Here is a 24,614-nt window from a genome sequence, read left to right on the forward strand (position 1 = left end):
GTCTGAGGCCATCAATCACAAGGCCAAGATCAAGATATAAGCTGGCTGGGTTCTTATCTAAAGCTCTGGGAAGACATCAACTTCCAAGATCATTCATGTTGTTGGCAGAAACCAGTTCCTTGAAGTTGTAGGTTGCTGTTTTATTACTGGCTTAAGTCTATCCTCTGCTCCTGGAGGCCACCTGCATTCCTTCTTACCTATGGCCCTCCATCCTCAAAGTGTGACAGTACTGATGAAGCAGGAACAGCCGCAAGAAACCTCTCGAACACCAAACAGGGAAGGGGTGGTGATTTATTCGGCCAGGAGCTGCAGCAGGTGAAAATACCTTAACAGCCGAGCTCCATGACCAGAAAATCCTGTCCCCTTTTAAAGGCTCACAATCTTAGAAATTACATGTGAAAAGGTCTTGATCCATGAAGTGGGCATGGGGTACATGACTTAGGTGGGGGTCTGATCACGTTTAAGCAAAAACAATGCCTTTCGGAAAGATTCCTCCATACCATGCCTGCTGTCTGTAGGGGTGCGATTAAGGGTGGCTCCCGGTCTGCTAGGTTTTACCTCTCCTATTGAAATACAATGCAGAGGGCTAGCGGGAAGTGGTCTTAGAAGCTTAAGAGGATTAAGGGTCTCCTTCCTCACTGAGTTACTCCATGTTAGAGAAAATCTTGCTTGCTTGAATACAAGGATTACTTTGCTTGAATTTGTAGATTATTCACTAAAAACAGCTTCAGAAAAATGGACCTTCAAAAGAGGTAAAAGAAAGTACCCTGACCAACAACCCTGGGAATGAGCTGACGGGCCTAATAAGAATAGGCTGACAATGCCTGCAGAAGATCACACACAGCAACCGAGAAAGCAATGGTTAATTATCCAACGGAGATTGCGCACATTTCACAAGAAATGTTTTCATCATCATTTCTTCCAGTTTCCCTTTAAAAATCCCTGATTCGGAGGCGCAACTCGGAGACTTGGTCTTTGAACACAAGTTCACTGCCTCCCTAGGTTGCCGGCTTCTTGAATAAAGCTAACCTGCCTTTCATCAAAGCTCATGTCTTGGGTTTTTGGCTTTCAGTTGACAAGTGGCCCAGAACTGAGTTCAGTTACAAAGGCAGCAAGTATGCCTCAAGTTGTTCCTTCTCATGGAATTTGATCAGGCCCACTTGGGTAACCTCTGTGTCTTAAGGTCAACTGATGTGGAACTTTATTCACATCTGTAAAATCCCTTCACAGCAGTATCTAGATTAGTGTTTTATTGAAAATGACCAGGGGCTGGGGGCAACATAGGTTTAGGGTAAGGAAGTGAATGAGGTAAGAGACCACAGAATGCTGAGGACTAGAGAGAACCAGCTCCCATGGTGCTCCAACTATAGGGGCTGCCACCGTGCAGCTCACCCAGGTTGCTGTTGCATGGGAATGTAAAAGGAGCATTAGCTGATAGTCCAGTTTTTCCAAATCAAGAATCTGTTTTTTTATGTGACATCACTCAATTAGAAAAAGCTTACAACTGACTTAAAAATAAAATGCAGGATCTTCAGGCCACCAGTTAGAAACTACCACACAAATTCTGTGACCAAGGATGATTTTTCTCTGACTCCTTAATCCAGTCACTTGTAGTGTTTCCATGACGATAGCCTTGTCTTTGCCTGCCAACCCTGGGCTCTCCATTGTGAGCACCATACACCGCAGTAGCTCACTAGCTGATCTGCAGAGGTTAACAAAGCATTTCTCAAGCATTGGTTTAGGGCTTCCCCGGACAGTCCCAATGACTTTGCTTCACTGTTTTCTTACAGAGAATCTGCCCAAACTGCTCCCCAAAATAGCCATTTCTAGGCTATAGTTTGTCTGCCTGCTTGATTAGATTGTAAACACAAAGAAAGCAGGAACCAACCATGCCTTATTTGAGTTACTATCCCCTGATTGGCAGTAATTGCCTGGCCATAAATAGTAATCATTTATTGAATGAACAAAACACATTCTGCAACACTAAGCAATCTCTTTACACACTCCTAAAAGTGCATTGATCATCCAGAACCTGCTTTCAAAGTGTCTCTGAAACCACAGGGAAAGATTATTTACTTGAGAGTTTAAATACAAAAAAAAAAAAAAAAAAAAGTCAAAGAATAGAATTGTTTTTAGAAGTGTCTTTTATATGGACATTCATTTTAAAAAGTGATTATTATAATAATAAATGGAGAACAATCCTCTCTGAGTAGGATGCTGGAAGAGTTGCTGATTGAGCTCCAAATGAGCAGCTGGTGTTCTCACACAGCAGGAGGTGTGGCACAGACAGGGTGGTTGGAGTAGGATGGGTGGAGTAGGGTGGATATAAAGAAGACTGCTGGAAATGTGGTGACTCTGATAATGGTCTTTTATTTTATATTTCAACAGGTAAGAGTTTAAAGGCACCTATTTACAATTATGTATATAGACATTCTATATCCTACCCCTTAATCCCTGCAGTAGAAGGAAATCTTAAGGAAATGTGCATAGAACAAAGCTGTGGCTAGATCCCACTCCCATGGAGCCCAGCAAGCTAAGAATCACTGGCTTGAAATTCTCACTGCCAGCACAGTAGTTTGGAGCAGACCTGAGTGACTGAGTTTGGTGTGGGGAGGGACGGCCGCCATTACTGTGGCTTTAGTTGGCAGTTTTACCCAGACCGTGCTAAGGAGACTGGGAAGTTTGGACTGGGTGGAATTCAACACAGTGCAGCAAAGTGGCTGTGGCCAGACTGCTTCTCTAGATTCCTCCTCACTGGGCAAGGCCTCTCTGCAGGAAATCCAGCCGCTCCAGTCAGGGCTTTACAGAGAGAGTGCTCATCTCCCTGGGAGAGAGCACCTGAGGGGAGGGGTGGCTGTGGTTGCAGCTTCAGCAGACTTAATCCTTCCTGCCTGCCAGTTCTGAATAGAGTGGCTATTCCTGACAGGGGGGATTCTTCCAGCACAGCGCACCAGCTCTGCTAAGGGACAGATTGCCTCCTCAAGTGGGTCCCTGACACTGTGCCTCCCGACCGGGAGAGACCTCCCAGCAGGGGTTGACAGACATTTCATACAGGAGAGCTCTGGCTGGCATCAAGCCAGTGCTCCTCTAAGATGAATCTTCCAGAGAAAGGAGCAGGCAGTAATCTTTGCTGCTCTGCAGCCTTCACTGGTGATACCCAGGCAAAGATGGTCTGGAGTGGACTCCCAGAAAACTGTAGGAGACCTGCAGAAGAGAGGCCTGTTAGAAGAAAAACTAACAGAAAACAACAACATCAACAAAAAAGAACCCCCCAAAAACAACCCTATCCAAAGATCAGCCTCAAAGATCAAAGGTAGTAAGATCCATGAAGAGGAGGGAAAACCAATGCAAAAATGCTGAAAATTCCAAAAGCCAGAATGCCTCTTCTCCTCTAAATGGACCACAATGACTCTCCAGCAAGGGCTTAGAACTGAATAGAGGATGAGATGGACAAATTGACAGAAGTAGGCTTCAGAAGGTGGGTAATAACAAACTCCTCTGAGCTAAAGGAGCATGTTCTAACCCAATTCAAGGAAGTTAAGAACCTTGACAAAAGGTTACAGGAGCTGCTAAGTAGACTAAGCAGTTTTGAGAAAAACATAAATGACCTGATGGAGCTAAAAAACACAGCACGAGAACTTCGTGAAACATACACAAGTATCAATAGGCAAATTGACCAAGTGGAAAAAAGGATATCAGAGTTTAAAAACCATCTTGCTGAAATAAGGCATGCAGGCAAGATTAGAGAAAAATATAACAAAAAGGAACTAACAAAACCTCCAAGAAATATGGGACTATGTAAAAAGACTGAACCTTTGATTGATTAGAGTAACTGAAAGTGATGGAGAATGAAACCAAATTGGAAAATACACTTCTGGGTATTATCCAGAACTTCTCCAATTTAGCAAGATGGGACAACATTCAAATTCAGGAAATACAGAGTACCACTAAGATACTCCACAAAAAGATCAACCTAAGTCATATAATCATTAGATTCTCCAAGGTCGAAATGAAGGAAAAAATGTTAAGAGCAGCCAGAGAGAAAGTCCAAGTCACCTACAAAGGGAAGCCCATCAGACTAACAGCAAACTTCTCAACAGAAACCCTGCAAGCCAGTAGAGAATGGGGGTTGATATTAAACACTCTTAAAGCAAAGAATTTTCAACCCAGAATTTTATGTCCAGACAAACTAAGCTTTATAAGCAAAGGAGAAATAAAATCCTTTCCAGACAAGCAAATGCTGAGGGATTTTATGACCACCAGGCCTGCCTTACTAGATCTCCTGAAGGAAGCACTAAATTGGAAAGGAAAAACTGGTACCAGCCACTGCAAAAACACACCAAAATGTAAAGACCAATTACATTATGAAGAAACTGCATCAACTAATGTGCAAAATAACCAGCTAGCATCATGATCAAATTCACATATAACCATATTGACCTTAAATGTAAATGGGCTAAATGCCCCCAGTTAAAAGACACAGACTGGCAAACTGGATAAAGAATCAAGACTCATTGGTGTGCTGTGTTCAGGAGACCCAACTCACATGCAAAGACACATGAAAGCCCAAAATAAAGGAAAGAGGGAAATAAAGGAGGAAAATTTACCAAGCAAATGGAAAGCAAAAAAAAAAAAAAAAAAAAAAAAGGCAGGATTTGAAATCCTAGTCTTTGACAAAACAGACTTTAAACTGATAAAGATCAAAAAGACAAAGAAGGGCATTATATATTGGTAAAGGGATTGATGCAACAAGAAAAGCTAACTATCCCCCAATACAGGAGCCTCCAGATTCATAAAAACAAGTTCTTAAAGACCTACAAAGAGACATAAACTCCCATACAACAAAAGTGGGAGACTTTAACAGCCCACTGTTTATATTAGGCAGATCAACAAGGGAGTAAATCAACAAGGATATTCAGGACTTGAACTCAGCTCTGGACCAAATGGACCCAGTAGACATCTACTGAACTTTCCACCCAAATCAACAGAATACACATTCTTCTCAGTGCCACAAGGCACTTATTCTAAAATCAACCACATAATTGGAAGTAAACCACGCCTCAGCAAATGCAAAAGAATGGAAATCATAACAAACAGTCTCTCAGACCATGGTGCAATCAAATTAGAACTCAGGATTAAGAAACTCACTCAAAACCACACAATTATATGGAAATTGAACAACCTGCCCTTGAATGACTCCTGGGTAAATAATGAAATTAAGGCAGAAATCAAGAAGTTCTTTGAAACTAATGAGAAAAAAGAGACAATGTACCAGAATCTCTGGGAAACAGCTAAAGCAGTGTTAAGAGGGGATATTGTAGCACTAAATACCCACCCTAACATCACAATTAAAAGAACTAGAGAAGTAAGAGCAAACAGATCCCAAATCTAACAGAAGGGAAAAATAACTAAGATCAGAGCAGAGAAGGAGACAGAAACAAAAAACAACAAAAACAAAAACAAAAAAAACTTAAAAAAAATCAATGAATCCAGAATCTGTTTTTTAAAAAAATTAACAAAATATATGGTGCTAGCTAGACTAATAAAGAAGAAAAGAGAGAAGAATCAAATAGATAAAACAAAAAATGATAAAGGAGATATTACTACTGACCCCACAGAAATACAAACTACCATCAGAGAATACTATAAACACTTCCATGCAAATAAACTAGAAAATCTAGAAAAAAATGGATAAATTCCTGGACACATACATTCTTTCAAGACTAAACCAGGAAGAAGTTGAATCCCTGAATAGAACAATAACAAGTTCTGAAATTGAGGCAGTACCAATAGCCTACCAACCAAAAAAAGCTCACAATCAGATGGATTTATTGCTGAATTCTACCAGATATGAGTGTGACAATCACTCCTTAGTGTGTCTTATTTCATTCATTCTTTATAAAACACTTTATTGAAACACTTTTTTATGTAAAAAGCTGTACATATTTAGTGTATTCAACAGGGTGAGTTAGGGGATAAGTATATACCTCTGAAAACATCACGACCATCAAAGCCATAGACATATCCATCACCTCCCAGAGTTTCCCCCCAAAACGATATAGGTAAGTAAAAGGCTAATGTATAATCAGAAGTAAAGGTTACTGCTGCCTAGGTTACAGCTTTTGTTTATGTGACTCAGGTCCATAATCACATTTCCTAAAAATCTCAAAATATTATAAAGTTCCAACAGATTAGATTTTGAATTACTCATTTCCAAAGGCTTTTGACCTTTTCCTGGCACACAGCTCCTAAAACTCTTGGAATACTCACTTATCACTAGTGAGATAACTGGTGGCTTGGGGCCACTAGAAAAAAAAACCAAGGCATGATTAGAGGATTGGGACTTTCAGCCCCATTGACAGACACTTACTCTGGAGTGGGGAGAGGGGCTGGTGGTTGAGTTGATCACCAATGGCCAATGATGTAACCAATCATGCCTAGGTAATGAAACCTCCATAAAAATCCCAAAGGACAGGGTTCAAAGAGCTTCCAGGTTGGCAAACACATCCACCTGCTGATAGGATGGCATACCCCAACTCCACAAAGTAGAAATTGCCTGTGCTCAGGATACTTCCAAATCTCCCCTTATGCATCTTTTCACTGGCTATTCATCTATATCCCTTATTTATAAGCCAGGAAATGTAAGTAGTGTTTCCCTGCATTCTGGGAGCAGGGCTAGCCAATTAATTGAACCTGAGAGGAGAGTCATGGGAATCCTTAATTTATAGCCCCTTGATCAGAAGTGTAGGGCAGCATCCAGAGGAAAAATATTTATTATTAGAATAGCCACACAAAAGGGCTTCTCTTCCAAGAGCAAGGCAAAGTGTGGGAGCCAGCCTGGAAAGACAGTGAGGCTTTAGCAAAGTGGGCCAGGCAAATGCAACAAATAGGAAAATGATAAAAGCCAGCTATGGGAAAGGGACCTGTGCCCTGACCCAGCAGTGCCTCTTGACTGTTTTTAATACAAATTGAAGTTTAAGTGGCTATAGGGCAATGGCCTTCTCTTTTAGCTGCTGAAGCTCAAGAGGCAAACCTATGGGAATCTCATGGCTCTCAAAACTTAGAGAAGTTCTCTGGGGGGCTCTTGTAATTTATATTGATACACTATGACTGTCCTTGCTCCCAAAATTGGTTAAAACAAAATACATCCTGCAGTACAGTTAGCAGGGATAGGAGCTACTCTAAATAAAACCTACATTCTCCCTGTAGGAGGCAGGTGGGCCCCGCCATATAATAGCACCCAGTGGAAACCAGTCTCAGTGCAGAGTGACTGGCTTTGTCCCCAATTGACATAGAACTCAGAAGTAACGAAGTCATGGCCAATTGTAACAATGCCTGTCCTTCATAACATCTGGTATATGGGCAAGGGTAGATTCTGAAAAAGCAAATACCTCTGCAATTTTTATTGATTTGCTCTGTAATGGAACTGAACAAATGTACATGATCATATTGTGATATGGTGTAATACTGGTGTTGTTGATAAAATTTACCTCGTGTAAGTAAGTTTTATGATAACACTCATATTGATAGTCACATATATTGGGAGACTAAGTTAAATTGTCCTTAGGATGTGATACCTATGGGTAATGACTGGCCTGAGGAGGAATTGGATCTAGTTAAACATCAGCTGATTTCTGTGTTAAACAGTTTTGCACAAGCTCATGACAAGGTACAAATAGCAGTAATTGAGGAGGGAAAAAAATAAGTGAATTAGTACAAGAATATACAAATGTATGTAGTGGCTTTATAGAGAAAGATATTTCTTTAAATCTATCCTTACTCCACCCTGGCTTCTCCAAATGTTAGCCATACTTGTATTAGTATTCTTGTTATAGCTATTCTATAAATGCCACATTAAATGTAAGCACTCAGATAAGATTTTTTGCTGTAAGGCTAGTGACCAGGAAAGAAATAATAATAAATGTAATATAAATAATAAGAACTGTAATATAAACACACATATGTATGTTTTGTTCTCTGCTCCCAGTTCCTGGCACAGAACTCCAAAATCCGTGTAATTTCTTTCCCACTGAAGTGGGAGCAAAATGGGTATCCTTCAGAGGTTAGGGGTGCTAGAATCTTTTGTTCTAATATTTTGTCTTTGATCTCATTTCTGCCACAGTGCTCCTAAGACCTTTTTAATTTTCTGAGCAGTAGGAGTGTCTGACACAGAGCTCCTAATCCCTTGGAATTACCTGGGTGGCCAGAGCATCTCTTGTTCTAATGAAGCAGCTCTTGGTGGGCTCCTGGTTGGGGGCTGGTCACCAGAAAGACCAAACCAGGATCATAAGCTTGGAGCTTTCAGCCCTATGCCCCTTATTCAGCTGATCAGGCAGAAGCACAGGTCATAACCTACTGCTTTGCAATTGACATCTGAAGGGAGGGAATTCCTGTGGGACTGAGCCCTTAACCTGTGCAATCTAACTCTAACTCCAAGTAGGTAGTGTTAAGATTGGATTTAATCACAGCCACCCCAGCAGATCACCTGAGGTCAGGAGTTCAAGAACAGCCTGGCCTACATGGTGAAACCCTGTCCCTACTAAACATTTTTTTAAAAAAAATAGCTGGCATGGTAGCTCATGCTGGTATTCTGAGCTACTTGGGAGGTTGAGGCATGAGAATCACTTGAACCTGGGAGGCAGAGGTTACAGTGAGCCAAGATCATGCCACTACACTCCAGCCTAGGCAACAGAGTGAGACTCAGTCTAAAAAAAAACAAAAGAAGAAAAGAAAATTAAGAGCCAAATGGGAACCCTAATTCCAGGAAATGTTACAAAAGGAGAAGTTTAAAAGAATTACAATGAAACTAAAAATAAATGATGTTCAACACAATATCTTTTTAAGGTTGCTTAAATCTTCTTTTTAAATATTTTTAACATTTTAATTGTGATTTTTAAAAAAGCATACAGAAAATAATGAATCATGTTCATCTCCCAGTTTTATTCAATGTTAATATTTTGCTTTTTTTTTTTTTTTAAAGAACTAGGACATTAAGAGTATAACTGTCTCCCACTCAGTCATTTCCCTCACCCCTCCCTCCCAGGGATAACCTTTATCCAGAAGTTGATGCTTATCATTCCTGTAGTTATGTTTTCTTTCACTACATGTATACATGTATATTTGTGTGTATAAATACATTTTTACATAAGCAGGAAAAATAATAACAATAATAAATTTGTGTCTGCTGGAGAATTGCTTGGTGTGTAGGGAAAAACCCACACACATTTTGGTGACCAGGGAAGTCTTCTGTGTTGAGTGGTGTGTGAGAGTAGGAAAAACTGTTTTTTTTTTCTTCATATATCAGACAATTACCAACTCCAGTATTTTCCTACATGATTTTGAAACTGTCTAATTTCCACTCTGAGCCCTGTACTAACAGTTTTTTATGTAGACTGTCACCATGATGGAGCATCTGACAGGATCTCCAAAGGAAGGTCTGGTATATTACAGCTTAGTGTAGAGGTCAGGTAGAGTACTATAGTTCTCAGGCCAAACTTTGCTTGCTACCCAGACTTCCCTCCCTTCAGATGTCAATTGCAAAGCAGTAGGTTGTGACCTGTGCTTCTGTTTGATTATTTATTTATTTTCATAAATAAAGATTTATTGTGACATAGCCATACCCATTTGTTTACATAGTATATTTGGCTGAATGAAGTAGTTGTGGCTGAAACTGTATGCACCACAAAGACTGAAATATTTGCTATCAGACCCTTTACAGACCCCTGGCATAGAGGATCTGTGCTCACTTTCAGGATTTCTCACTGAAGTGGGAGCAAAATGGGTATCCTCTTTGCCACCTCAAATTCACCACTCGGTAGCTAGTGTAGGTAAAGCTGAACTACCAGGGAAAAATACAGATGCATATGATGTGCTCCCTGTACTCAAAATAATATTCACTGTGGATCCTTTTTCAAAGAGAAGCATTCTTTCCATATCCCTCCCTGCCCATATTATTTTCTCTGAGAAAAGAATCCAGCTAGTGTTAGCACTTGTAATTTATGACATTTATATAGCACCACACAGCATGCATAGCCTACACATAATTTTATTGAATCCAGAGATTGGAATCATTGTTTTCTTTCCACATTTGGGAGTGGGAAGGGGGAAGGCAGAGTGAGTCAAAAGCTGGAAATGAGAAAAAGTTTCCCAAAGCTTTAAACAAAGTAGAATAGTTATTTTGCTGTGGACCAAGTGGGTAAAGGCATGGCATAAACAATGTGGATTCACTAAAAACCATTATCATGAGCATGATTCATGGGTGTGTAAAAAATTTAAACAAAAATTCCTTTACCCAGTAGTCGAATTTCTCAAATTTATGACTCACTCATCATACCCTCCTATCATCTGGAACTAAATCAAATATTCAGGTTCCATCATGTTTTGGATATTTCAGGTCTTAATTTATCATTTCTCTCCTTAAAGGGCTCTCAGGGAGAGGACAACATTTTGATGGATTATACATTTCAATCTTTCACAAGCAGGGTTGCATCCTATTGCCTGGTGTTAAAAGTAAAGATTGTTTCCTTTCTACAAGCAAGCTTTTAAGTCCTATTCATTAATGTTTTAGATTATTTAAGGGCCTTATATATGATGTAATTTACAATGATATCATCATCAAAAATATATGTTGCTGCCACATAAAACTAAAGAAAGAAAAACTCTATCAAAAGAGGTGACTCTTTTTATAAAAAGTACCTCTATTAGTATGAACATACTACAGTGTTTAAAGATGCAGAACATGTTACAAATAAATGGACATGACTGGTTGTGTTTCCCAGCCTGGCTAAATTTTTCACATTACTGTAAGTAATTCTGTTAATGAAGGACAATGCTGACATCTGAAAGTGTGACTTGATTTTTAAAATCCAAAAAGGAACATGCCTTCTTGCTTAAATGGAGTTATTAAAATACTGAGTAAGCATGGATTTCCCAAAAGGTAGCAGAACTTTGCTGATCATCTAGACTTAAAATTAAAAGTAGCTTTATGTTAGATTTTAATAAATTGTATAATTTCTATATTTTATTTTATATATAAACATACATCATCTTTTTTATGTAAGAGAGAGAGATATATATAGTTATCAGGCTATCACTATGGTTTAATTAATTTTTAAATATTAACAAGGCAATATAATTCACAATTTTGTAGGTACAGCTGGTTTCCTACACAACATTTATTCCCTACCTTAAACTTCTTTTTCTCTACTAAAATTCTAATTTTGTTTGGCTACACACTATCTTCAATAGGGTCATTTACTTCAGGGAAGAATGAGCCCTGATTGGTTTAAGTTAATCTCATGGTTTATTTAGCTTGGCATGTGAGGCAGGCCAGTGGCTATGAGCAGAAGTCAGCTAAGGGCTTTTTTTGTGAGATGGTTCTTTCTCATTTGAAAAGTTTGTAAGAAAAAGTTTATTACTGAGCATTTTCAGTGTCTACATGGGATAGCTAGAACTGTGGCAGTCATATTGAGACTTCATGCAAGGAACTAGGGAAGGACAAGGCCAACAGTCTGAAGATGGTGCAAGGCAAGGAAGGAATCATGATGGCATCATGAGCCCAGATTAATCAACTGTGGTGTTAAGCTGTTCTGACAATTCTTGATAGAAGAAATGGTTTATCTTCTTTAGTATCTAAGCCAGCTTATATGAATGTTTTTGTTAACTTGCAGCCTAAAGCAGCCTGACTGTTACATGCCTGACCATCAAGTTACTACTTGGGTATTTTGGGGGTTCCTCTCAAAATAGTAATATTAACCCAAAGGAAGAAAGGAGACACACTGTCACTTCAATATGCCATCTTCAACCATCTAGTGGGCATCTATTGATTTTAATTTTCTTTAAATCTAAGTAATAACTAGTATGTTCTGAGTGTCCTGCATTTAACCAGCTGATTGTTTGAGAAGATATTTCTCTACTGTGACAAGTTCTTCTATTTCCTAATTAAGGTACAATTAATACTCTGAAGAACTCACACATGGTAACAAAAAAAGAGATAGGGTGTTGACAATTACAAAGCATCAGTGATTAAATGAGTGCTAGAGGCTGATATGGTTTGACTCTGTACCCCCACCTGAGTCTGATCTCAAATTGTAATCTCCACATGTCAAGGGAAGCACCTGGTAGGAGGTGACTGGATGATGAGGGTGGTTTCCCCTATGCTGTTCTTGTGATAGTGAAGGAGTTCTCATGAAATCTGATTGTTTGTTAAGTGTCTGGCATTTTCCCAGTGCTCACTTTTCCTCACCTGCCACCATGTAAGATGTGCCTTGCTTCTCTTTCTGCCATGATTGTAAGCTTCCTGAGGCTGCCTCTGCCATGCATAATTGTGAGTCAGTTAAACCTTTCTTTATGAAGTACCCAGTCTCAGGTATTTCTTAATAACAGTGTGAAAATGGACTAATACAGAGACTAATACATATTGTGAGGGTATCTTTTTAATCATTAACCAGCTGAAAATGTGAATGTTTCTTACTAGAACTAGCACATACTATCTTAAATTTCAAAAAGAAGCATATAAATATCTTTGTTTAGGAATGGAAACATATACAGGTTGTACATATACATCTCCAAATTATGTAGAAAATGTGTATGCTTAGTTTGCATTATATACTTGTATATGAGTGTATTCTCTCTCACACACATGTACATATGTACGTTAAACAGACACATGCAAACACATATGTAAACACATGGAGAAAGTTATGGAAGAATTACCCCAAACTATGAATTCTTCTCTGGATGTTAAAGTAGTGGAGATAAGTTGAGGGATATAGAGATAGGAAGGCACCAGAAGATATGATATCTATGCTATGACTTTATACTTTCTATGAAAAGCACAGATGTTTTATTATATGTATATATATGTCTTATAGGTTCAAGAGCCTTAAACTGCTCATACTTTTTGATTTAGTAATTTCTCTTTTACTAACTCATCATATAAAAATAATGTTAAATGTGGAAAAGATTTACATACAAAGATAATTTTCTACAGAATTATTTGTAATAGAATATACAGGAAAAAGCCAAGATGGCTGAATAGACACAGTCAGGAAGAGCTTCTCTAAAGAGAGAACAGGCAATCAAGTAGACTAGCACACTCTGAATAGATCTTTGAAAAGAAAGCATTAAAAGTGAACAGAGGGAGGATGCAGATTCCAGGCTGAAAGGGAAGGAAGCTGGGAATCCTGCACAGGGTTGCTGAGCACCAGCACTTATTCCTGGCCTTGACGGTCTCCTAAAAAAGGGTAAATGAAATGAGCATGGGATTTCTTACTCTTTCCATGGGCCTCTGGAATCCTAGGAAGAGACTGTAGGAGACCACACAATGCCCATGGACATTTGAGCTGGCAAAGGAAACTGTGTGGGTCGTTGGCAGGGATGGAATTTCAGCTTGCATGAAGGCCAGAGGGTTTTGTGCAGGAATGGCTACAGTAGATCACAGATGTGGGTACCTATAAAACAAGGCTCATCATGCTTCTCTGAGTGGGTTTAGCCTTTGTTGACTGCTGGACAAGGATAGAGTAGGGTTATCTTGCTTGTAGGATGGAGCCAATCTGATCTAAGCAACACCCCTGTCTGTTGGCCTATCCCAGGGTCTCTAGTGGCTATATCCTCTTGCAGCATGGCCTCAGCTATCCATCCGAGGTGCTTGCCAGCAGCCATACCATAGCTCTTTCACCAGCAGACTCCACCTAATAGAGAGCTTCTGCTGGTGGGCCCCCACTGATGAGCACCTGCCCAAAATCTTCCCTGGCCAGCACATACTCACCTGCAGCCTTCCCCAGCTGTTTCTCAAGCACACAATCTCTTGCAGCCTACCTCTGCTTCATTAATGCAAATACAGTACTTGGCATTTTTTACTATCTCCTGCATGCTCATGCATGGACATGGCTGCTGCTCACCATCTCCCTGATGAAGTACTTTTGCCAGCATTCCTCATTGGAGTGTTGCTGCCAGCAGACTAGGGATACCTCAGTCCCTCCAATGCATCAGGCACTGAAACTTGGGGTCCAGAGAAAAAAGCTTTGAGCTCAGTCCCAGCACCCCTAGGGTTAGAGCACAAATCCTAAGAGTGCTGAGGTTAGACTTGGCCCCCTGAACTAATCGAGAAACAAAGCCAGTAGACAAAAGTCAAGTTATATCACAATCAAACCCGCAAGGGCATCAAAAAAAATAAGAGCAAAGGGCCCTATCCAAAGGAAGCAACTTCAAACATTAAAGGAGTGCCAGCCCACACAGATGAGAAAGAACCAGCAGAAGAACTCTGGCAACCCTAAATGCCAGAGTCTCTTCTTAGCTTCAGATAACCTCACTAGCTCCCAAGTAATGATTCTTAACTGGATGGAGATGGCTGGAATGACAGACATAGAATTTAGAATCTCAATGGTACTGAAGATCATCAAGATTGAAACCCTAACCAAGGAATCTAAGGAATCCAATAAAGTGATTCAAGAGCTGCAAGACAAAATAGCCATTTTAAGAAAAAATGAAACCAATCTTAGATGGCTTAAAAACTCACTACAAGTATTTAATAATAAAATTGGAAGTATTGGAGCAAAACAGACCAAGCTGAGGAAAGAATCTCAAAGCTCAAATGCCAGTTCTTTAAATGAACTCAGTCAGACAAAAGTTTTTTAAAAGAATTTTTAAAAAATGAATAAAACTTCTGAGAAATATGGGGGTATTTAGAGTCCAAACCTATGACTCACTGACATCCCAGAAAGAGAGAGAGAGAGCAAGCAACTTGGAAAATATATTTAAGGCTATTGTCCACAAAAGTTTCCACAATCTCCCTAGAGAGGTTTACATGCAAATTCAGGAAATGCAAAGAACCCTAGTGACATACTATACAAGATGACAATTCCCAAGACACAGTCATCAGATTCTCCAGATCAGTGACAAAGAAAAATATATTGAAGACGGCTTGAGAGAAGGGGAAGGTCAGATACAAAGGAAATTTTTTCAGGCTAACAGTGGATCTTTCAGCAGAAACCTTAGAAGATAGAAGAGACTGGGGGGTCTATCTACAGCATCCTTAAAGAAAAGAAATTCCAACCACGAGTTTCATATTCAGATGAATTAAACCTCAAAAGCAAAGGAGAGATAAAATCCTTTGCAGATAAACAAGTGCTAAAGGAATTTGTTCCCACCAGAATCTGCCTTACAAGAGGTCCTTGCAGGGATGTTAAATGTGAACAAGAAAGACCATTATCAACAACCATAAAACACACTTAAGTAGATAGACCATCAACACTACAAAGTAATTATACTGTCAAGTCTACATAACAATAAGCTAACAACATGATGACAATATCACATCCTCACATCAGTGTTAACCTTGAATGTAAATGGGCTAAATGCCCAACTTAAAAGACACTGAGTATCAAGTTGTATAAAGAAGAAAGATCCAACTGTATGCTGTCTTCAAGAGACTCATCATTCATGTAAAGACATACAGGCTCAAAGTACAGGGATGGAGAAAGATCTATCAAATAAATGAAAAACAGAAACGAGCAGAGGCTGCTATTCTTATTTCAGACAAAACAGACTTTGAATGAACAATGATCAAAAAGGACAATAAGGGCATTAGATAATGACAAAGGTTTAACTGTCATAAATATAATACATGTACCCAATTCAACAAGAAGACTTAACTGTCCTAAATATAGGTACCCAATAATAGAGCACCCAGATTTATAAAACAAGTTCTTAGAGATCTATGAAGAGACTTTAGATAACCACTCAATAATAGTGGGAGTCCAGCACCCCACTGAGAGTGTTGGACAGATCACTGAAGCAGAAAACTAACAAAAATATTTGGTAACTCAACTACACACTTGACCAAACGGACATAACAGACATCTATAGAATATGCCACTCAACAGCAGCAGAATACACGTTCTTCTCTTTTGCACATGGGACATATTTTAAGATCAACAACATGCTCAGCCATATAGCAATTCTCAACAAATTCCAAAAAAAACCAAAGTCATACCAAGCACACTCTCAGACCAGAGTGCAATTAAAATAGAACACTGTGAAGGTCTCTCAAAATCATATAATTACATGGCTCCTGAATAACTTCTGAGTAAAGAATGAAATCAAAATAAAAATCAAGAAATTATTTCAAACTAATGGAACCAAAGATACAGTATGCCAGAATCTCTGGGAAAGAGCTGAAACAAAGGTTAAGAGGAAAGTTTACAGCACTAAATTCCTACATCAAAAAGTTAGAAAGACCTCAGTGTGACAACCTAACATTACAGAGAGACTAGAAAAACAAGAACAAACCAGCCCCAAATCTAGCAGAAGAAAAGAAATAAACCAAATCAGAATTGAACTGAATGGAATCGAGATGTGAAAATCCATATAAAAAATCAACGAAACCAAAATTTGGTTCTTTGAAAGAATAAATAAGATTGACAGACCACCAGCTAGATTAAAAGTAAAGAAATAGAGAAGATCCAAATGAACACAATAAAAAATGACAAAGGGGACATTACCACAGAAATACAAATACCCTCAAAGACTATTATGAACGCTGTTACACACACAAACTAGAAAACCTAGAAGAAATGGAAAAATTCCTGGAAACATACAACCTGCCAATATTGAACCAGGAAGAAAATAAATACCTGAATAGACCAATGATGAGATATGAAATTGAATCAGTAATAAAAAAACTCACCAACCAGAAAAAGTCCTGGACCAGATGGATACACAGCCCAATTCTACCAAACATACAAGTAAGAGCTGATACCAATTCTACTGAAATTATTCAAAAAAGCTGAGGAAGAAAGACTCCTCCCTAACTCATTCCATGAGGCCAGCATCATTTTGAGACCAAACTTGGCGGAGACATAATGAAAAAAGAGAACTTCAAGCCAGTATCACTGATGAACATAGATGCAAAAATCCTCAACAAAATACTGGCTACTTGAATCCAGTAGTACATTAAAAACCAAATCTACTATGATCAAGTAGACTTTTTTCTGGAGATACAAGTTTGGTTCAACATATACAAATCAATAGATGTGATTCATCACATAAACAGAACTAACAACAAAAACCACATGACCATCTCAATAGACACAGAAAAGGCTTTTGATAAAATGAAACTTTCCTTCATGTTAAAAACATTTCAAAAGAACATACTTCAAAATAATAAGAGACATTTATGACAAACCACAGCAAACCTCATACTGAACCAGGAGAAAGTTGGAAGCATTCTGTTTGAGAACCAGAGCAAGGAAAGGATGTCCACTTTCACCATTCTGTTCAATGTAGTGCTGGAAATCTTAGCCAGGGCAATTAGGCAAGAGAAAGACAAAAAAGGCATTTAAATAGAGAAGAGAAAGTCAAACTATCTCTCTTCACAGGTGATACAATTCCATACCTAGAAAATTTAATAATCTCTCTCCAAAGGCTCCTAGAACTGATAAACAACTTCAGTAAGGATTTGAGTTACAAAATTAATGTACAAAAATCAGTAGCATTTCTGTACACCAATAATGTCCACACTGAGAACCAAATCAGGAATGTAATCCCCTTTGCAATAGCCACAAAATAATTAAAATAACTATGAATACAGCTAACCAGGGAAAATGAAAGATCTCCTACAACGAGAGTGAAAAAACATTGCTGAAAGAAATCAGAGATGACACAAACAAATGGAAAAACATTGCATACTTATGGATAGTAAGAATCAAAATTGTTAAAATGGCCATTCTGACTAAAGCAATTTATAGATTCAATGCTATTCTGATCAAACTACCAGCAGAATTTTTCAGAGAGTTAGAAAGAAAACATTCTAAGATTCATGTGGAACTAAAAAACAGCCCAAATAGCCAAAGCAATCCTAAACAAAAAGAACAAAGCTGGAGGCATCACACTACTTAACTTCAAACTGTACTACAAAACTACACTAATGAATATAGCCTGGTATTTGTATAAAAACAGACACGTATGGCAATGGAACAGGTTAGCAAACTCATTAATAAAGCTGCCACACATGTACAATCATTAGATCTTACCGAAAGTTGACAATAACAAACAATAGGGAAAGGACTCCATGTTTAATAAATGGTGCTGAGATATCTGGCTAGCCATATGCCGAAGATGGAAACTGGACACCTTCCTTCCACTGTATGCAAAATCAATTCAAGATGGATTAAAGGCTTAAATATAAAACCTAAGAATATAAAAACCTTAGCAGAAAACCTAGGGAAAACCATTCTGGACATAGGCCTTGGCAAAGTTTTCATCATGAAGACACTGAAAGCAATCGCAACAAAAATAAAAATTAATGAGTGGGACCTAAATAAACTGAACAGCTTCTGCACAGAAACATAAACTATCAACAGAGTAAATGGACAACCTACAGAATGGGAGAAAATGTTTGCAAATGATGCATCCAACAAAGGTTTACTATCCAGAATCTACGAGAAACAAACAAATCAACAAGCAAAGAACAAACAACCCCATTAAAAGTGGGCAAAGGACACAAATAGTCCCTTCTCAAAAGACGACATACATGCAGCCAAGAGCATATGAAAAAAAATGCTCAGTAACGCTAATTACTAGAGAAATGCAAATTAAAATCACAATGAGATAGTATCTCAACACCAGTTAGAATAGATATTATTTAAGCAGTGTCAAAAAACAATAGATATTGGCAAGATTGCAGAGAAAAGGGAATGCTTATACATTGCTGGGAAGAATGTAAGTTAGTTCAGCCACTATGGAAAGCATTTTAAATATTCTTCAAACCACTTAAACCATAAGTACCATTCAGCCTAGCAATCCCATTACTGTGCATATACCAAAGGAATGTAAATCATTTTACCATAAAAAATACAATGTAGTGTATTCATCACAGCACTTTTTACAATAGCAAAGACATGCAATCAAACTAGATGCCCAACAATGGTGGATTAGATAAAGAAAATGTGGTATATATACATCATGAAATACTATGCAGCCATAGAAAAGAATGAAATCATGAGCTTTGCAGTAATATGGATGCACCTGGAGGCCATTATCCTAAGCAGATTACTACAGGAATAGAAAACCAAATACTGCATATTCTCACTTAAAAGTGGGTTCTTATCACTGAGTACATATGGACACAAAGACTTACTTGAAGTTGGAGGGTGAGAAGAGGGTCAGAATTCAAAAACTACCATTGGGTACTATGCTCAGTATCTGAGTGATAAAAATCATTTGTACACCTAATTCCAGCACAGGCAATTTACCTATTGAACCTAAAATAAAAATTGGAAGAAAATGGAGATTTTTAAAATTATAACATCATAATATGTATAACTATACAAACACATTTTAAAATTGGAATGAGTGAATATTTTCTAGGAGAAGAAAATGACCACAACTGGCCATAAAAAAAAACACACACACTAAAAGACCTGAATAGACTAATAATCACAGAAAAATCTGAAGATATATTCTGATAACTTTCTTTTCCCAAAAAAATCACCAAACTCCTTTAAAACATAATTTTATAAAATATTTCTTTTTCAATAAATAATTCCTCTCCCAGTTTTTAAAAACTGTTCTAGAGTTTAGAAAATAAAGAAAACTTTCTAAATTATTTTAGGGAACTAGCATAGCCATGAGACCAAAATCTATGATAGCACATACACAGAAACACTCTGCAACACTTTTATTTATAAATATAAATTTTAAAAAATCTAAATAAGACATTAGCAACTCAAATTGAGAAGCACATTACAAGAAAAAGATGTATTACTACCATGTAGAGTTCATCCCAAGATGAACCGTTCCAAGTATGGCTCAACATAAAGAAATACAGATCTCCTTTACTTGATGAACTGTATTTACCAGGAGCCAGTAAGTGTAAGTGTCTTATGTAATGGTTAGGTAGCAGAATCATTTCCTTTAAAACAAACACAGAATTCTTATTGTCATTACTATTACTCACTAAATATTGGACTAGAGGTAGTAACCAATGTAATAAGACATTTATTAGTAAAAGAAGAGGTGATCTTGTAATTATCTTCAGAGATATCATTTACCTAGAAATGATAAATTGATATGAATCCTCTTTATAGATTCAAAAAAGAACTTCTCCATTTTCTACAACAAAATCTATAAATCTATCTGTATAGGTTCCTATATTTTCTATTTATTCTCCCTTTCGAATAGAAGATATATCTCTGAACCCATCAAAGATCAATCTCTCTGCTAAAGCCCTGTGGTTTCATTCTTTCTCTTCCCTCAATAACATTGCTTATGTATGCTTTCTTCTCTTTCCTACATCTTTGATTTCTTCCTTTCTGCTGGGTTATTGACTCATCTCAGAAGAAGACAAGCTCTGATATCTTCTAAAATATTTTGAACAACAGCAAATCATTCCCTGACCCCGCTTCATCCCCTTTAGTTACTACTCTATTTCTTTGTTCCCATTGCAACAAACGTTCTTTAAGGAGTTAATTGCCTACTCTAGTTGTCTCCATTTCCTCATCTTCTATTATTACTCAATCCATTTTAACATGGCTTTCATCCCAATATTTCACTGAAGCAGGTTTTGTAAAGGTCATGTACACCTTTTTTCCCAACTTAGCAGCTTTTGATGGAATGCTCTCCTTAAATCTCCATCCTCTCTTGGTTTCTGTGACATCACTCTTTCCTGCTGTTCTTCCTCCTTTACTTTTCCCAGCTCTTTTGCTATCTCCTCCTTCTCTACCTGACATCTAACTGCTACATTGACATAGAGTTTGGTCATGAGTTTTTTCTTCTTTAACTTTACCATCTTCCTACATTATCTCGTCCTACAGCTTTAAATTCTAACTACATGCTTATGAGTTTCAGGTTTATAGTTCCAGGATTGATTGTTCCCTTGAGCAACAAACTCATCTGCGCAACTATGTATTTGACATATTTATGTGGATGTCAACTAGGCATTTCAAAATAAACATTTCCCAAACAGAATCCTTGATCCTCCCTCTCCCTTGACAAACTACCATTCTCCAGTGTTTGTTAGCCCAACAAATATTACCACAAACCACCCAGTTATTCAAGCCAAAAGCCTAATAGTACTCTCCATTAAATGCATTAGTGAGTCTGATTCAGTCTACCTCATAGTTGAACTTGAATGCATTCAGGCCTCTCCATCTGCTGCTGCCAATCTAGTCAAGCTACCATCACTGTCAACTCTGGCAATGCAACCTCTCCTATTTTTACTCTTGTTTACTTGAAGATCTTTCTCCATACAGCCTAAGCAATTGTTTTAAAGCATAAATCAGATTGTTTTCACTGCTATGCACTTTCAGTAGTTCCCATCTGCACTTGGAATATTTGAGCTCCTTGCCCTGACCTAAGCAGACTTCTGTTATCTTGGTTTCTATTTATTTCTCTGAACTCTCTTCCTTGCACAGTTAGATCCAATTTCTGTTCGTTGAACTGCCAGATGCTTTCTAGCATCAGGGCCTTTGGGTTAGTTGTCTACTCTTCTAGAAAGTTCTTGACATGACTGGGCCCACTTTTTCCTCAGCCTCAAGTATGGCCTCAAAAAGACCTTCCTTGGTCATACACCTGTGTATGACCTCTTCACTCTTTGTTACACCAGTCTGTTTGATTTCCTTCATAGCACTGAAATATGTATTTGTTTCTTTGTTTATGGCTCATTTTCCTTCACTGGAATGCAGAGTCTCTGTGGACACAAACCTGGCAATATCTGCAACATTTGACACATAATGGGTGCTCAATAATTATTTAATAAAAATCTAAATAGCAACTTTTTGATTATTTAAATAAATAAATGAGTTTTAAAAGGTGATTACAGTATAGCAATAGGTAAATCTGAGGAGCGTTCCTTTTCATAAGTAATAGCAATCTGAAAAAATCTTATTGATATGACACGAGAGCAGAAAACCAAACATCTCATGTTCTCACTCATAGCCGAGTGTTGAACAATGAGAAACGTGGACTCAGGGAGAGGAGCATCACACACTGGGGCCAGTTGGGGGTGGCTAGGGGAGGGACAGCAGGGGGTGGGGAGGGATAATGTGGGGAGAAATGCTGGATATAGATGAAGGGGAAATGGGGGCAGCAAACCACCTGGATATGTATGCACCTATGCAACAACCCTGAATGATCTGCACATGTACCCCAGAACCTAGAGTACAATAAAAAAAAATTTTTTTCCAAAAAAAAATACTTATTGATAATGGCAATGAAATCTTATCAAACACCTATCAGTAAACATAACAGGGAGTATACAAGAATCTATTTGAAGAAAACTATAAAACCTAATTGAAATAAGTAAGAGAAAATCTGAATAAATAGAATCATTCAGAATAAATATGAATCATATTCCTGGATAGGATTAAATAAACTAATTTTTATAAAATAAATTGACAGAGTGAAGCCAGTCTCAATAATAATTAAAAAACACAGAAATGGGGTTTCACTATGTTGCTCAGGCTGGTCTTGAATTCCTGGGCTCAAGTGATTCTCCTGCCTCCACCTCCCGAAGTACTAGTATTACACATGTGAGCCACCATGCCCAGACCTTCAATAATAATTTTAACATGACTTTTAAAAATGTAGTGAGTCAATTCTAAAACTTTTCTGAAGAAGAAAATAAGAATATGCAAGAAAACTTTCTTAAATTTTTTAAAGGAAAGAATAATGGGAGAGGGTAAAGACTTACCTTTCCTAATGTTTTAAAAAAATAAAATTAATTTAAATATTTAAATGCCAAATATTAAAATAGTGTAGCAATGGCACAGGAGTGAACTAGATCAATGTAACAGAAATCTATGATGTATGTTAACTGTAATGTTTCAAATTAGGGGTATGGACATAACATTTAATAAATGGTGTTAAAAAAACTGTCCGTTTTTAAAAATAAAACAAAATCTATACCAAGCAGTATACACAAATGCAAATTCCTTATGGATTCAGGAATTAAATAAAAAATATAGAACTAGAAAACAGTAAGATGAAATTTCTACAAAATATTCTTACAATGTGGGTATTGGAGATATAAAACTCCAAAAGCTATTAAAACAGCTGAAGATTTAAATTCTGTTAATAAAAAATAATCATAAACAAAACTGAAAAAGAAGAGACATACTGTTGCAACAGACAACACACAAAAGTCTCAATATCCAGGACTTACAAAGAATAATTTTAAATATATATATATATACACAAATCAATATAGGACACACATCAGAGTAGAAAATGGACAGAGATCAGGAACAGAAAAGTAACAGAAGTAACATAGCTGTCCATTTAAAAACATTGATAAACACTGAGCCCAACAGAAAATTGTGGAAATACAGTTTTTAAAACAATAATATTGTTTTGACCCATCATTATTCTGGCAAGATATTGAGAAAATGGGCATTCTCATAGACTATATGATAACATCCTTATTGGAAAGAAACTTAGCAATAGTGTCAAAATGTCAAATATATCTTACTTTAACCCAGTAATTATCATTCCAGGGGAGCCATCCTAAGGAAATACTAGTGTAAGCACATAAAAAAATATATAAAAGGTGACTTTGGAAGTCTGCACAGTGTCAGTGCAGATACGACTTAGCTCAGGGCCTGGTGGCTGGGCTGATTTTCTTCTTTCCAATCGGAGGTCTCTGCCGCAAACATTCTCCGCCACATCTTAGGTCAGGCCAAGAAGCATCCGAGCTTGATCCCCCTCTTTCTATTTATTGGAGCTGGAGGTGGTGGAGCAGCCCTGTATCTCTTGCATTTGGCACTGTTCAATCCAGATGTTTTTTGGGACGAAAAGAATAACCCAGAGCCCTGGAACAAACTGGGTCCCAGTGATCAATACAAGTTCTACTCAGTGAATGTGGATTACAGCAAACTGAAGAAAGAACGTCCAGATTACCAAATGAAATGTAAAGCTGCTTTAAAATGAAGGTCTTCCAGAAGCTATCTGCACAATTTTCCTCTAACCCAGAAAATATTTCCTCTCTAAATGCATGAAATCATGTTAATGTAATCTATTGGTGATTACACTGATAAATAAATAACTGAAACTTTTTTAAAAAAGTATATAAAAGTATATTTTTCCATCATTATTGTAAATAGCCAAAATAAGAAAAAGAAACGCTGAAATATTTATCAGTTGGGAAATGGCTAAAATAACGTATGATACATCAATACCACAGAATGTATGCAGCACTTCTGTGTGCTGTAAAGTAGAGCTGTAAGCCACTGCCTGGCACATATTTTGTCCTCCATAAGGGGACACATTATTTCTGATGGTGACAGTGATTGTGATGATGGTGGTGAAACAGTAGCAGCAACTCACATTTATTTGGCCAAGGACTCTACTACGTCCTTTCCAGGTATCATCTCATTTTATTATTGCAATCACCTGAGATGGTGTGTATTATATTATATATAAAATCCTGAATTTATAGATGAAGACACTGAGTTCTAAGGAGATTAAATCACTACTATATATCATAAGCTAGCAAGTAATAAAGTCTGGAAATGGAGCTGAAATCTGACTGACTCCCAAACCCTCTCTAAATCACCATGTTACTTGTTCTTTTGAAGAACAGGAAGTTCGCTCTACCTGGTTATCCAGGGAGGCAGTTT

General features: G+C 37.7%; 1 pseudogene; it reads left to right on the forward strand.

The window, feature by feature from the left end:
• The first annotated feature begins 23,616 nt into the window (after nucleotides 1-23,616).
• Nucleotides 23,617-23,925, forward strand: LOC141584886 (cytochrome c oxidase subunit NDUFA4 pseudogene; annotated as a pseudogene).
• The last annotated feature ends 689 nt before the right edge of the window (nucleotides 23,926-24,614 follow it).

The sequence above is a fragment of the Saimiri boliviensis genome, chromosome 1 (genome assembly GCF_048565385.1).
Source record: "Saimiri boliviensis isolate mSaiBol1 chromosome 1, mSaiBol1.pri, whole genome shotgun sequence".
In the NCBI taxonomy this organism is placed as follows: Eukaryota; Metazoa; Chordata; class Mammalia; order Primates; family Cebidae; genus Saimiri; species Saimiri boliviensis.